This window comes from Vipera berus (assembly GCF_964194415.1).
Source record: "Vipera berus genome assembly, chromosome: 3".
Lineage (NCBI taxonomy): Eukaryota > Metazoa > Chordata > Lepidosauria > Squamata > Viperidae > Vipera > Vipera berus.
The window spans coordinates 63,771,065-63,785,985 of NC_138204.1; the positions used below are offsets into that span (position 1 = coordinate 63,771,065).

General features: G+C 38.4%; 2 protein-coding genes across 2 annotated transcripts in view; one reads left to right on the top strand and one right to left on the bottom strand.

Moving 5' to 3' along the window:
- Positions 1-1,209, top strand: part of CPT2 (carnitine palmitoyltransferase 2) — a 109,257-nt gene extending 108,048 nt beyond the window's left edge. Inside the window, exon 6 of the transcript XR_014025859.1 lies at positions 1,146-1,209. The gene's annotated coding sequence lies outside the window, so the exon portion shown is untranslated. The remainder of the gene's footprint in view (positions 1-1,145) is intronic.
- Positions 1-14,921, bottom strand: part of LRP8 (LDL receptor related protein 8) — a 247,467-nt gene that overhangs the window by 63,608 nt on the left and 168,938 nt on the right. The window lies entirely within an intron of this gene.

Sequence of the window (14,921 nt, forward strand, 5' to 3'; positions counted from 1 at the left end):
TGATCTGGATGATTGAGAATCTCCATTGACAGTATTAAGAAAGCTAAAGCACAGCTAAAGTCTGACACGGAAAGCTGAGAGCTGCAATAAAAATAGCTTTCTCAATTTGTCTGAAAGCAAGAAAGCAGGAAAACATCATGATAGTTAGGAAATACATAGCCAACGTAAAAATATCCAGTGAAGGAGGAATTGCCATCATTTCCCAATAATAAAAATCCCAACAACAGAAGAAAGGGATAATAACAACGGTTCAGATTACAAACACAAAAAAGATACTGTACCTGGCTTCACACAGTACATTCAAAATACACACACACAAACACACACACGCACACAAAACTTAATTGATGTTACACTACATTAATAATATTGTTATTTCCACATCACAAGTAGCATAGTTTTACTTCATCACTTAAATTATGCATTGGTTTAATCTCTAAATCAGGGGTGTCAAACTCAATTTCATTGAGGACATCAGCATTGCGGTTGCCCTCAGGGGGCCGGGTGGGTATGGCCAGGGTGGGCGTGGCCTACTGGGTGGGCGTGGCTAGAGTGCGTGTGGCCTAATGGGTGGGTGTGGCCAGCTCTACATCGTTCGCATCAAGGTTGCCTATGGGGGCCTGGGCAGGAGTGGGACAGATCTGAGGGTCTCTGGCAGAAGAAGGGTCTCTGGGCCAGGGCCAAGGCAGTGGGGGCTGTTCCCTCACTGTTTCCAGGATGGCTTCGCGGGGCCACATGAAACCACTTCGCGGGCTGGATCCAGACCCCAGGCTTTGTGTTTGACATGTCTGCTCTAAATGATAAAACAGGAATAATTTCAGAGAATAATAATTTAGATCAAGGGTGTCAAACTGCCGGCCTGCGGGCTGGAGGTGTCATGGCGAAACTGTGCCCACCCCATTGCCGGCAATGGAAAAAAGTCGCTATACGTCACGACACATCACGTGACATTGTGAGTTTGATACCCCTGATTTAAATGGTTAGGAGTAAACTAATCTAGAAAACATACCTGTACTGTAGAAAGAATATTGTATAGCTTAGAGAGGAAAGAGAAAAGAGTGTTCCTCATATACTCAAGGCTTGTTTTGGAGGGAAAAAGTAGCAGCAGATTTTGGTTGAGTATTGAGATACCTGTTGTGACTCAGGGCCAGCCTGTGGGTCCGACAGCCGGCTCCGATGTATCGGAGGACTCAGATGTGGGGGAGGAGGGAAACGAACCGGCTGATGATGATGATTTGGAGGCTTTGCAGAGCCCTCAGCCGGGGACCTCTTCTCAGCTGTGTGAGCCCGAGAGTGCGGAGGATGATGACCCACAGCTGGCCCTGTTCAAGGACGCCCGACGCAGGAGGCAGACGAGCAGGGACAAACAAAGAAAGACTATGGGACTCCTCGGGAGGAGGCACAGGGAGACCACGCCCTGAGCTCTCTATAAAAGAAGTGTTTGGGGAGGGGCTGGTTGCTGAAAGCAACTTTTTCCGCTTGAGAAGACAAGCTCTTGTGTTTTTGTTAACTGCGTAATTAAATCTTGGCAGAAGCCTTTTAGCCTTGGACGCTTTCCAGACTCTTCTTTTGATTAGGGGTGCGAGAAGAGGGCTGGTTCAGAACAATACCTGCCTGAGCAGTAAGAACTGCAGTTATTCAGATGGTGGCCATCTGTGAGGGTGTTCTACTTTTAGATTTTTTGTAACGAATGGCAGTTAACCTACTGAGCTTATAAATCTTCCAATTTTATGATTCTGTACTACATGTTGAGTTACTGGAAGCAATCCTTCCCAATATTTATTTTACAATATTTATAGCTTACCCCAATCTAAATCTGTTTGGGGTACATCAAACTCAGAACAAAATCAGGACACTAAAATCTAATTCCTGTGAGCAATGAAATACTGACACAGGTCTTAAGGGTTCATTTCACAAAGACTTTCAGGTTTCAAAGAGAGATCCTCTCAGATGCCCTCTTCAGATGTTTTGCTTTCACCTCTGACATAAAGATGATCCAGAGGTCACATACAACAGAACCAGGAATTTGAATCAACTCATCAAAGTGGAAGAGAAAGCTGGTGAAATGGACTTAAAAGGCATTCTTTGGGTTTTCAGAACAAGGATGGACAGCTTGTTCCTGAACTATCCCAGTGGTTCACCAGACTTTATGCCAGTGTTCCCAGAAATACTTTGCATGTGAAATGTTTCATTCACAGCTGAACGAACACAGACCACACATAAGCCTGGTGAATGAACACTCGGAAAGTTGTAATTAGAAAAAGAGTATATGATTTCAATTATGCTGTGACACACAGATGCTCCTCTTGTGTAAAAAAGTTCTCATTCATGAAGCTGTTCTCTAAGTACTTCAACAAATGCTTCATAGGGCAGTCTGAAGAAGACTGCATGGATAGCACTTGTGTATTTTTTCTTTTCCAACTGATGACTTTCTACAAATATGAAACAGCAGTTTATCTTTCCATCCCCTTGGCCTGACTGAAGAGATCAGCTGAAGCCTGTTTACTGTGCTTATGTACTTGGCAACTATAGGCTGCACATCTAATTATCCTCTTAGGAAATGAGAGTAAATATGGAGGCATTTCAAGCCTTAAACTTAATCCTGAATCCTGAAATTCTACATTTTAGAGCAGAAGTACAGAATGTGGGATTAGATGTTCCTTTCCATTAAGTCTACCCTTCTTAATGAACACATTGTTCAAACAAATATGAAAATGGAATTGATCCAAGAAGCGTTAATGTCATTATGTAAATGATAATTTAACTTTAGGTAAATAGCCTCAACAGACAAAGATAAGAACTATCAGGAAGTAAACTTTAAAAAAATCCATGGGCCAAGTTTTGGATACTTATGACATGCAGATGAGACAAAGTCGGTTCCTACCAATAAACCGGCTGGCAAGTCACACATTTATGTGGTTTAAAACTTCTATAATGCCACCTGCCTCTTCAAGGAAATATACTTCAATCTTCAATAAAAAGAGAAGGAGAAGAAAAATAAGGAGGAGTAGTGATTAAGTCTAGATCTATCTTTTCTAGATCTCAAGCTGTCTTCAAACCATTATCAGATATTGATACCAAGAGAAGTCTTCTCACTTTTCTCTATTTATCAGATGCTTGCAAAGTAAAGGTGCCTGACACTTACTTAAATAATGCAAAGCTGTGAAATAGTAAACAAGGAACAGTTTAATACAATGCCTCAATTTATACATCTTAAAATTGATTAATGATTTGGGCAGAAAAATTGACATTTCAAGATGTTATGGGCACATACACACTGAGGGTATGATTGATTTTAACTTAGTGTAAAGGGCAAATAAGGCTAGACAATCTATCATGGTTTATTTTAGTGCAGTAAAACAAAGTTTGGACCCATGACTTGTCATTGGATAATTTCTTGACTATGGCTTATTTCTGCATGTTCAACAAGCCATGACTTGATACCATTTGTAAATGCTACCTGTAATTTAAGTCAAACCAGAAATCATTTTAAGAATAGCTTGTTTTTGATCTCTGTCTAAATTCTGTAAGAGTAGAAATTCCACAATGTAGAATGTTATACTAAAATAAAATTTGTTAAACCAGCTACATAATTATCATTTGAATGGAAGATCACTTAGAAACAGCCACTTCTTCATTTACTAACTTCTAAACATAGGGACACTCATAGCAAGGCCTGAAGGATTAATCTGAGACAGCCAGAAGAATGTTTGTAAACTGAGAAATATGATAAAATGATGTGACCACTTCACATCTATAAAACTAACTATAGATAGCTTATAGGCTATATAAATGTTTCAAACAAATAAATGAATGAATGAATGCTACAATTTTCACAACACTGCAGATTCGTAAAAAAAATAGCACTGGGTATTTCCTTTACTCTTTATTCCTGTACTTTCAAACTGTTGTTCACACCCATAAAACTTCATACTCTTAAGTTATGTTGTGAGTCAAAGGGATCATCCCCAAAATTCTTTTCTCACAGTGTGAGAAAAGTTGATTCTACATGTTGTGGAAAAGTTAGAGGTATTTTGAGGTAATTATTAGGTCCAAACAGATACCACAGTGAAGTCTGTGTAAGTTAAGTATTCTGGAATGTGGTTTAGAGGAGTGCAGATGATCAAAGACACGATCTCATTGGGAAAGACAGAGGAACCGCTAACTCAGTTAATTGACTTAGAGTGATGGTCTGAGAATAGAAACAAATTCCCTAGTAATAAAATATTTAAGGAACACAAAAAATGTTATAATATAGTAACTGATGTGGTAATTATAGGAATTCTGCTGAGTGAAGCTCCCTCCAGACTGAAAGAAGCCTTACACTCACTCCCATGCTATAGATTTCTTATTTATCATATTCATATTATTTTTTTAATTGCATACAGGATTTTCCTCACTTTGTTGTTATGATAAGCTTATAGGTTAAGGTGAGAGCTCATTATTGGCCAAGATAACTAATGAGAAGGAAATAAATCTTCTGATACTTTTACTTTCTTATCCTATTGGCGGTTGACAATCACAAATGCTATTTGTCGTTTTGAGGGTTTTTTTGTATATATTTTATTGGTATTTTTTAACATAATGTAAAATTATTCAATAATTTGTAAACAGTATGTTGTCTGGGTAACATTTATAAGACAATTTTTAACAATTGATTTCTATAATCTATATTCCATATGTTAATTTCATTTGATTTCCCCTTTCCCCAAAGTACATTTCTTTGCAAAACATTAGATTAAGACAATTCTCATTATTTTGATTAACAACAATTAAGTATACAGTGTTTCCAATAATCCTATTTGTCATTTTAGTTGCCTTATCGTAAATCCTGTTACCATGCTTATTTCAGATTATTTCTCCCCCCAAATTCTAAATATTCTTGCTAGTGACAATTTTTTCAACAATTAACTACATTTACATTGGTGGATTTAATTCTATTTTTTTCATATAAGCCTTCTCATACTTTTATATTTCTTAATCAATAAGTAAAAAAGTAGAAAGAGAAAGGAAAAGAGGAGAGAGACAAAAAAGAGGGGGAAAAAGAAAGAAAAAAGAAAAAAAGAAAAAAGCACTGAGATACAAAAAATAACATAAAACTTAAAATATTTATCCCTCCTAATTTAATATATATTTATTCCCTCAATTTCTTATTCTTTTTGACCATAGCTGAGAATGTATTTATTTAAACTTTAAGCATTCCATTCAGTAGATCTAATCATCTAATCCTTTAACTCTCATTCAAAATACATTTTTATGCTTTTCTTATCATCACATTTAAATAACTAAAACGTTTGTTTTATTTAAATCATTTCAACTTTTTTTTTACAGAAAGGAAAAGGAAAAAAACATTGTATTAATTAAAAAAATCATACCTCTAAGAGTAATATATTTCAAAGTTTTTCCATTTCTTTAGCTATATTCAAACAAATATTTCTTATTGTATTTGTTAACAAAAAGAAGAGAAAAAAAATTCATCTGTCTAAGAGTAATATATTCCAAAGCTTTTCCATTTTTAGCCATATTCAAACAAATGTTTCTTTTTTAAGTATTCTCTCTGATAAGTCCCATCATCTATTTTCTTAATTTCCATTTTAATCTTTTTCCTCTGGCCATTGCCTTTCTTAATCAGTATGTTTTGCTGCATCATTCGTTTCCCTGTAAAGTATTTTTTCTCATTCTTTTCCTTATCTTCAAAGTTGCTTGGACATGTTGAAATATTTCCCATTTGAATTAAATCATATTTTTTTTGTTTTATACAGTTCCATCTTTAAGTCTCTATCCTCAGAATTATGTTCAGTCATCTCTACTGTATTTTCTTGGGAAGTTTCTTGGAGTGAAATTAAGTTGGAGATAAGTTGATTCATACTCTCAAAGTTGTTCTGTATTTCTTTGTAGTTTAAAATCATTGTCCTTTGAAATTTTTGCCGCTTATCATATGTTTCCTTTTGTGAAGTATTCATTGCTTCAGATTTGTTACTCTCACTTTGTTTACACAGCTGCATTTTCTAAGAACTTTTTTTTTAAATCCCATTTATATCCCGCCCTTCTCCGAAGACTCAGGGCGGCTTATAATTTAAAGCACAAATCAATGTGCTTAGCAATAGCCTTCATTCTATGTATATACCTGCTTATTAGGGCTTTGCCCCCCCCCCCCAAGCGGCATTATTACAAAGTCAGCTTATTGCCCCCAACAATCTGGGTCCTCATTTTACCTACCTCGGAAGGATGGAAGGCTGAGTCAACCTTGAGCCTGGTGGGACTGGAACCTGCACTAATTGCAGGCAGCTGGTGTTACTTAAGGAGGCATTAGCCCACTGCTCCACCAAGGCTCCACCAACTTTGAGGGTCAGAGAAAAAAAAGAATCTTCACCCACCAGTTGGTGTCAGCGTTTGCTCATTTTTCAGGTCTTTCTAGTCTTTTCTCTCTCTCTAAAGGGTAAGTTTCGCCGCTTCCGGTAACCAAAAGGAGGGAGTAAAATCCCTCTCCTTTTTTTCCCCGGAGATCTCTTATTTTTGGGACTTTCTTCTTCAGGAAAATAGGTAGGATAGAGAAAATCAATATTCTTACCCAGATTCAAGCATGCTGTTTTAAATCCGCTTAGTTTAAAAGCTTATGACTTCCGTTGTCTCCAACTATGACTGGACATGGAGTTAGCCAGCCTTTTATTCTGTTGGTTTCTGGGAGGCTTCTCCTGGACTGTTTGGGGAGACCGCCGTCTCTCCTAAGTCCCTGGGATTTCCTTCCTTCATTCCACCCCTTCAGGGTGGGTGCTGGCCCCTTAGGGTCCCCAACAAAAAGAAATTTCAGCTGAAGAGTTCAGCATTCCAAATCTTCAGACTGCTCGCTGGAAAACAGGAACCGGAAGTCCATTCTGAGTTTTTTTGTAGTAGTTGATTTTTTCATTGCCTATGTTGAAAATATTCCAATTTCTTTTTTCTGATGGTATTCACAATCTATTTCTCCTTGTCTTTCTCATATTGTGTAAGCTTGGCACAGAATATTTTAATTAATCTTCCATAAATCCTCATTTCAAAGTCTTCTATTCTCCAATAATAGTTTACAGCTGAGAAAAGAACACAAACTAATCTCCTTGGTCCAAGTCCAAATGGATATAATACACTACACTGGAGTAATATTTGAATTCTCGCAAGCATTAACATTTTGGAAACTGCCAACTCTTAAATACACAAGATTACAAAAGTACATAGCTTTCATTTATGTGAATAAACAGCAGTTGTGCTACCCTATCCTATTCACGTACTGCATCTTGCTGCGAACCTTTCAAATATGACAAACAGCCTTGCTGGATTGGATCCAAAAGTTCTTTCCATTGATGGAAGAATTCTTTCCATTAGGCAAGTTTGTCAGAGCAAGTTAATTTTAGGGTCACTTCCACTAAATTTCTTTGGATTTTACTGATTGGAGAAGTATAATAGAGTAGCTATAAGGTAAATAGCTGACATTACTGTCTTGACTTTTTATGTAGAATTGAAATAGATAAAATGTACACCAGTTAGCAAGCTTCAGCAAGCCTTAGCATTTACAAAGAAGAGACATCTATTTGATTTTCCTGTAACTTTTGTTTGGAATGCTTTCCTTATATAAAGGACAAACTGTCCAGACAAACTCGTTTGTCTGACTCTAGGGCAGAGGTCCCCAACCTGTGGGCTGTGGCCTGGTAATGGGCCATGGCCTTCTGGGTCATGGGGCACAAAAACAGGATACCGTGCCACGGGACGTAAAAATGGGCTGCCGCTGTGCCTCAAGGCGCAAAAAAACAAGATGCTGCGCCACACAAGAACGGGGCAGGGCTAGTATCACATGGGCACTAGCCCCACCCCGTTTGTGGCACATGCGCTTGCGGCCCTGGGCGTGTGCATGCGTGCCCACAGGTAAAATGTTTTCCCCTCCCTTTTCCTGTTGTCCACCAACCAACAAAGATTGGTGACCTCTGCTCTAGGGGACAGTACTCATCTCTATTTCCTACTTGAGAGAGCCAGTGTTGTCCAAAGACACTTCTGTGTTCATGTGGCCAGCATGACTATATGCTGAGGCATGCAGAATGCTACTACCTTCCCATCAAATTAGTACCTATTTATCTACTCACATTTGCATGCTTTTGAACTGGGGCAAGTAATGGGAGCTTACCCCGTCACACAGTTCATGAAACTGAACTGTCAGCTTTCCAACGTACAAGCTCAGGGTCTTTTACCACTGAGTCATTGCACACACCCTGCCTTCTTATACAATACATGGCATAAAACAATCCACCCGTGAACAGAAAGTATCTTTGGAGTCAATTAAATGCCATTGTTTTGATATGTACTAAGAAGTTCTGCTCTTGATGACAGAGATAATTACAAAGATTAGAACTGGACAGATGATTCCAAAACATAAATATTGTTAGATTATGTATACTCGTTAAGTATACATAATTATGAATTATAAATCCATAACCAGTACACAGCTGTCAATCCATTCATAACTATTATGAAATATTATACATTCAAGGCTATCTAAACATGCAAGAATAGCTAGTACCTGTGAAATTCATCATAAATATTCATGGAATTAATTACCCAACTTTCCATTTCTGCAATCGTTTTGACATTCATCAAGGACACAGCAGCTTCAGAGTGTCTCTATAATTAATATATACTTAGCCACTATAAAATATAAGAATTAATTATGCCCTTTAAAGAATTCAAGGAGCACTTCTTATTAAATCCTTCTTTTGATCAAGAGAGAAAAAAGCTTTATTCCAATGGTGTAACTTGTCTTAGCTTTGAATTTTTTTCTATTTCTATAATAATGGTCTGGTTATGGAACTAAATGTAACTTACAGCCTTTGAGAATGACAGCATAAGGATCTATTCTGCTATACAGCACATAATAGCACATATCCTAAAACTAAACACAGAGTCAGACTGGACAGCCATTTGTCTGGAATGGTATAGGCTTGAAAAAGGGGGGTTGACTAGAAAAATTGCAGGTCCCTTCCAACTCTCTTATGCTGTATTCTATAAGAATTAAATTAGTGTCTTTATTATATCTCCCAGCTTAGCACTTATTTGCACCTAGGAAAACTTACCGTACTCATTGTGATCAGATTTTAAAAAAAAACAAAAAACCTCTTAAACCTTCTCAGTTCTTTTATCTCTCCAGGTTTATGGGAGAGAATTCCTGGCTTTGTCTTCTTGATGTTCACTGCTGAGACATCCAATCTCTTTTTATCCAACTCCAGTGATAGCATAAGGAAAATTGATTTTTCTTCATGCATACATGCATCTCTTGCAAGTGTGTGCAGCATAATGATTCTCATATAAAAGAACTGTTTGCTACATCCTGATGGGAATTGTTTCAAATGGGCTCTGTCTTCTTCAAACCGATGCCCTCCAGATATGTTGGGTTACAAATCACAGAAAATCCTATCCAACATGACTGGTATTAGAGGAATTGCAGTTTTATATACAATATTGATATTAGCCCTTCAAGACAGCCCAGACCAAAAAAAAACAACAACCCACTACCAGGAGTATCATCACTTTAAAGTAAGGGGACATTAAACAGAATCTTGCAAGACTCTCTCCTCTCTTTTCAGTCTATGGAAAATTAATGAGGGGCCTTTCTGAAATGCTTCCCAAGCTTTTCCCCCTACCTGCAGACTGAGCTATCTCTTTTTCAGACTGTTGCCTAGGCTGCAGTCCTTTCTTCTGTCTCCCAAGGTCATTTGTACATACCATCACAATAGCTAAACATTTGCCGGATGGATTATATTTCATTGAGGTACATGCTGGAAAACTACTGCTAATTACTCTTTCAAAAGTCTTGTTAAAAAAAAAAGCAGACTATAGGAAAGGGCAACCAAATGAATATGTCAAGAAAGCTGAAACATGTTTTCCTTGAATATTTTCAATTTTCCTTGAATTGTTCAAACTTTCCTTGGAAAGTTCAAAGGGTCAAAACAAGGGAGCATCTCTGCACAGCTGTTTGCATCTTTCTCTAGTTTCCAAAGGTTCAGCTTACAGATCTGAACAGCAGCTGCTGTGACTGTTGTCACCCAGAACCATTTCATATTTAAGTCCTGGTTTAAGTACTAAACTTTTTAGCTAAAGTTTTTTGAGTTCAAAGCAAATGTTAAGCACAATTTTCTTTTAGACTTTGTGTTTTAATACATGGGGGGAAAAAAGATAAGGGTGAGCTACTGTATGCATGTTTCCTGTTTCCACCCATTCACCCATTCAAACAATAAGACATTTTTATAGAAAGAACATAAGCATTATGAGAAAAAGTTTATGTAATGGAAGATCATTTCTCTTTTTCATTGATAATATAGGCAAATGGATAATAGATACCTTAGAATTGGATTAAAGTTATCTTGATAAATGGTGTAGCACAACCAAAGCTCAATTAATGCAATGTATTGTAACTATAGAATTTTTCTTTAAGAGAATATTCAACACCTCTACTCCGCGAGCTGCATTGGCTTCCGGTTGCCCTCCGGGTGAAATTCAAGGTGCTGGTTATCACCTATAAAGCCCTACATGGCCTGGGTCCGGGGTATTTGAGGGAACACCTGCTGCCGTCATCAAACGCCCTTCGCCCAGTGCGCTCCCACAGGGAGGGTCTGCTCAGGGTCCCGCCGGTAAGAGATTGCCGGCGGGTGACACCCAGGGATAGGGCCTTCTCAGTGGGGGCGCCTGCCCTCTGGAATCAGCTGCCGGTGGAGCTGAGGACTGCTCCCGACCTCCGATTATTCCGCCGGGGCCTGAAGAACTGGCTCTTCGAGCTCTCGGGCCCAGACTGAGGAGAAATTTTAATTTGGGGTTCTTTTTAATCGACTACAGGGTCAATTTAATATTTTTTAATTTGGTTCTTAATTTTTGTATTTTGGATTTTTAATTCCCTGTAAACCACCCTGAGTCCTCAGGGAATAGGGCGGTATATAAATATAACTAAATAAATAAAATAAATAAATAAATAAATATTTGATATTTTTTAACAGAAAATATTGAAAATAAACTATTATGATAACACTGACTCATTTCAAGTGTGCAAAGGAATAGAATATTTTTATTATTGTGTATATATTAATTTGACATTATCAAGATTGCAAACTTTTTTTATGTCACATATAGATAAATATGGAACGCGCTAACGTCATTTCAAACAATTAATTATTTGTAACTACACAAAATTCTATTATGTGTTCATCTATATTTTAGTATCTGTTAATATGTACTCAACTATTGAAGTCCTTGCAAAGCTATTTAGGCTGCAGTTTTTTTAGGGAGCTGGCCCTGGTCCTGAAATTCCACTTATCATTCTACTATGATCAGCTGTGCAGCCGACAACTACCTTTAATAACAATTGAAGCAAGAAGTAGCAATTAGCCTACCTCGGCCGATCTTAGAAAAGCTAAGTAAGATCTAATCTGGTTAGTACTCAGATGAGAGATTAGCCAATAATCCCAAAGCAGCAGAATAGAGTGGGAAATCGAAAATAGTATTCTGGAAGATAACAAATGATTTCCTAAATTTTCCAAGTAAAAGTAGACATGTGACTATAAATTGAACTCAACTTCATGGATTCTTCCATTTTTTCCCCTCTTAATAATGGGTTCATAGATATAAAATGTCCTAGATGCATAACGTCCGGTATAATTCATGAAAGCAGTATTTGAGTTTCTTAGAAGCTGCACTCTCAGCACTGGAAAAAGACACTCTGTTTAAAATACTGTATCTGAGCCTGCCTAAGTATCTAAAATATCATGTGTAAAGCGATCCTGTTATCTCCTCTACTGCTTCCCCCAGCTGCATCCAACCTGCAGAAACAAAGCCTCGAAGTCCTATTTATTCTCCCTCTTCTGTACACTTTGCTACTTCTTTGACTGGACATCACCCTCCCTTCCCCCGTTCTCCTTAAACTTTGTCTCTCTTTCTTCTTTGATACATCATAATAGCCTGTGTTCTGCAACTGCTTTATGCTGTTATTATTCATCATCACATCTCCAGCTAGAGATCTTAATGCAATTTCAGCAATATTAAAACATTGGAAGCTACCATAGCTATATATTCAGAAAAAAGATGATACTGTTATTTAGAAATGGATAACAAAGGGCCAGCTATGTCCTTTTTCTGAAGACTCCTCTCTTGAACCCTAGGACAAGTGTACCAGTCTCTCAATTTGTCCCGGATTTAGATACTTATTCCTAAAGGGCAGCTAACTGTACATTACGCCTGTTCACTTTATAGGAAACACCAGTCAGTTCAATGTTAATAATGAATAATAATTAAATTATAAATTTATAAACTATATTATAGCACAATAATAATCTAATAATAACAACTGGAATTGTTCTTAAATTGGGTGCTTTATCAACTTATCTGAATTTATTATTCCAATATTGTTATTTGAATATTTGTTATTCAAACATTGTGCACAAAGAGTTATGGAAAACTTTCTCTATAAATCAGTAAATAATCTGTATTCACTTCAGGTTCACTTGAATTTGCATTGTTGATGCCTACGGTTCCTGGTGCTGTTTTATAAATAATACAAAAGTTCTATAAATACCTCCTTCCTTATTAAAAAAAATTAGCCACATAAGGTGAAATAGATTTTAATCTTTCATAATCAGTGTATTATAAGCAGGACTTGCTTGTTTAGAGAGGAAAAAGTGACAGTTCACCATCCTTTTAAATTATTTGTGAAAGCCACATGGGGATTTTACCAAGATGTCTTAATTACTGGAGAACAAAATTTTTGCAGGCTAAAAAGTTACCATGCAGATATATATTTTGCAAAGGGGCTCTTGATTTGCCTTTCTGGAAACAGTCAAAAAAGTTTTCTCCATAGGAATTACATAAAATCCAGCAGATTAAACTGAACAATATCTAAGAGCTTTGAATCACTGTAGGTGCATAGCTGGACATCATACTGCCTTTGGTATATAGTTTTAGGAAAGCAAATTTACATCTCCTCCTCTTAAATTGAAAAACAAAAACAAAACCAGGGCTTATTTAATGCTATGGTTAGCTTTAGCAGAGGTAGTTTTAATTTGTCCCTACCAAGCTTCAGAGGCTTAACAAATAATGCCAAAATATTTAAAAATTGGGACTTTTTCAACTTCATTGATGCTTGTGGCGACTATTTGTTCCCAAGAAAAGTATGTTTTTGATCTTAGAATCTTTACAGCTTCCTCCTTACAGAATTGCCCTGAAGCCCACAGACTTCGCCCAAATCTAAGAATTGGCGTTCAGCATTATTGCCCAATGCTGCCACTAAATTTAGGATGGTGGAATTGCTTCTTGGTTAACCCAACTACCACTGAAAACCCACTCCCTGACAGACAGGAATATCTGTGGTAAAGTGGCCACATCAAACTGTATTTTTATAGTCACCAATCAATACATGTGAAAGACAATTCCAACCACAGTGTGTCCCTTGGAACACAGTGGAGAATGGGTTGCGATGCCACACTAGGATGATTGGGGAAGTGTTGTGATTCAGGGTCAGCCTGTGGGTTCGGCAGTTGGGTCAGATGATTCAGAGGAGGAGGAGGGGAGTGTTGGAGAGCTTGCTGAGGTTAGCCTTGAGGCTCCACAGAGTCCTCAGCCAGTCCCCTCCCATCTGGTTACGACGCAGACCCAGCTGTGTGAGCCTGACAGCATGGATGAAGATGACCCACAGCTGGCCCTGTTCAAGGACGCCCGACGCAGGAGGCAGTCAATCAGGAGTAAACAGAGGAAGGCAATGGGGCACCTCGGAAGGAGGCGGAGAGAAGCCACGCCCTGAACTGTTTAAAAGGGGATGTGTGGGAGGGCTGGTTTGCTGAAGGCAACCGTTTGAATAGCTCCTGTTTCATGGTTCGTGTTTGCTCTGTTTGCTCTGTTTTATGTTAATAAATTTGGCAGGCTTAGTTCCAGCCTCTTGCCGTTTTGTAAAGGGGTTGTCCCTGCCTTTTCTGCAGGGCCGGTAGTAGGCTGGTACAGAGCAGGAATGGGGTCCTGCAGTGTTGTGCAAGTGCAGGCAGGTGTGCAGTGCTCTGGCACTTCTTGAGTGTGGGCACCACACAAGCAGGCGGACACTACGGCATGCAAGTCAGGGGTGCCTTGCGATCTAGAATACCCAAGATCTCAGATCCGTTACTGGGCTCCTCTGGAGAACAAGCAATGGGAATAACTTATGGGAATCACTTCCCTGCCACTTTCCCCACTGACTTTGCTTGTCCGAAACTGGCAGAGAAGGTTGCAAATGGCAGTCCTCTGGCTGTGGGACACTGCAAGTGTTGCAAGTGCAAACTGGTCACCAAGCACATGAATTGTAATCATGTGACAGCCAGAAATTCCAAGAACCAGTTGTAAGTACCACTCAAAGAGTTGCTGAGTGAATGGTCATTAACCAAGGACTACATACAGTATAGGCACACTTCACAGTCTAACTCAGGGGTCTTCAAACTTGGCCCTTTTATGACTTGTGGACTTCAACTCCCAGAATTCCTCAGCCAGCGTGCCTATAAAAATTATCTGCTGTTGCTATTCTTAGGGATAGAAACAGTTACAGTTACAGACCCAGTCAGCTAGTGTCAGCTCCACTATGTAGACCAGACCAGAAACAAACTCCACAGGAAGACTAAAGCTACTTTTATTGACTTTGGCTATAATAATAGTATCTTGCAAGTCTGTCTGTGCTATACCTCCTCCCCTTCTTACACTCCACTGAATAATAGAGATATCTGCCTGAGATGCTTCTGAATGTTATCTGCTGATTCTGGACTTAAAAAATGTTTCATCCCCTTTTGACTAAGCAGCAGTTTCTGCATGTTTGCATCAATGTCATCTTCTTTACTCTTTACGGCTGGCATTTGGAATGTATTGTTGACATGAGTGCAAACACAGGCCAAGACATAGGCCCA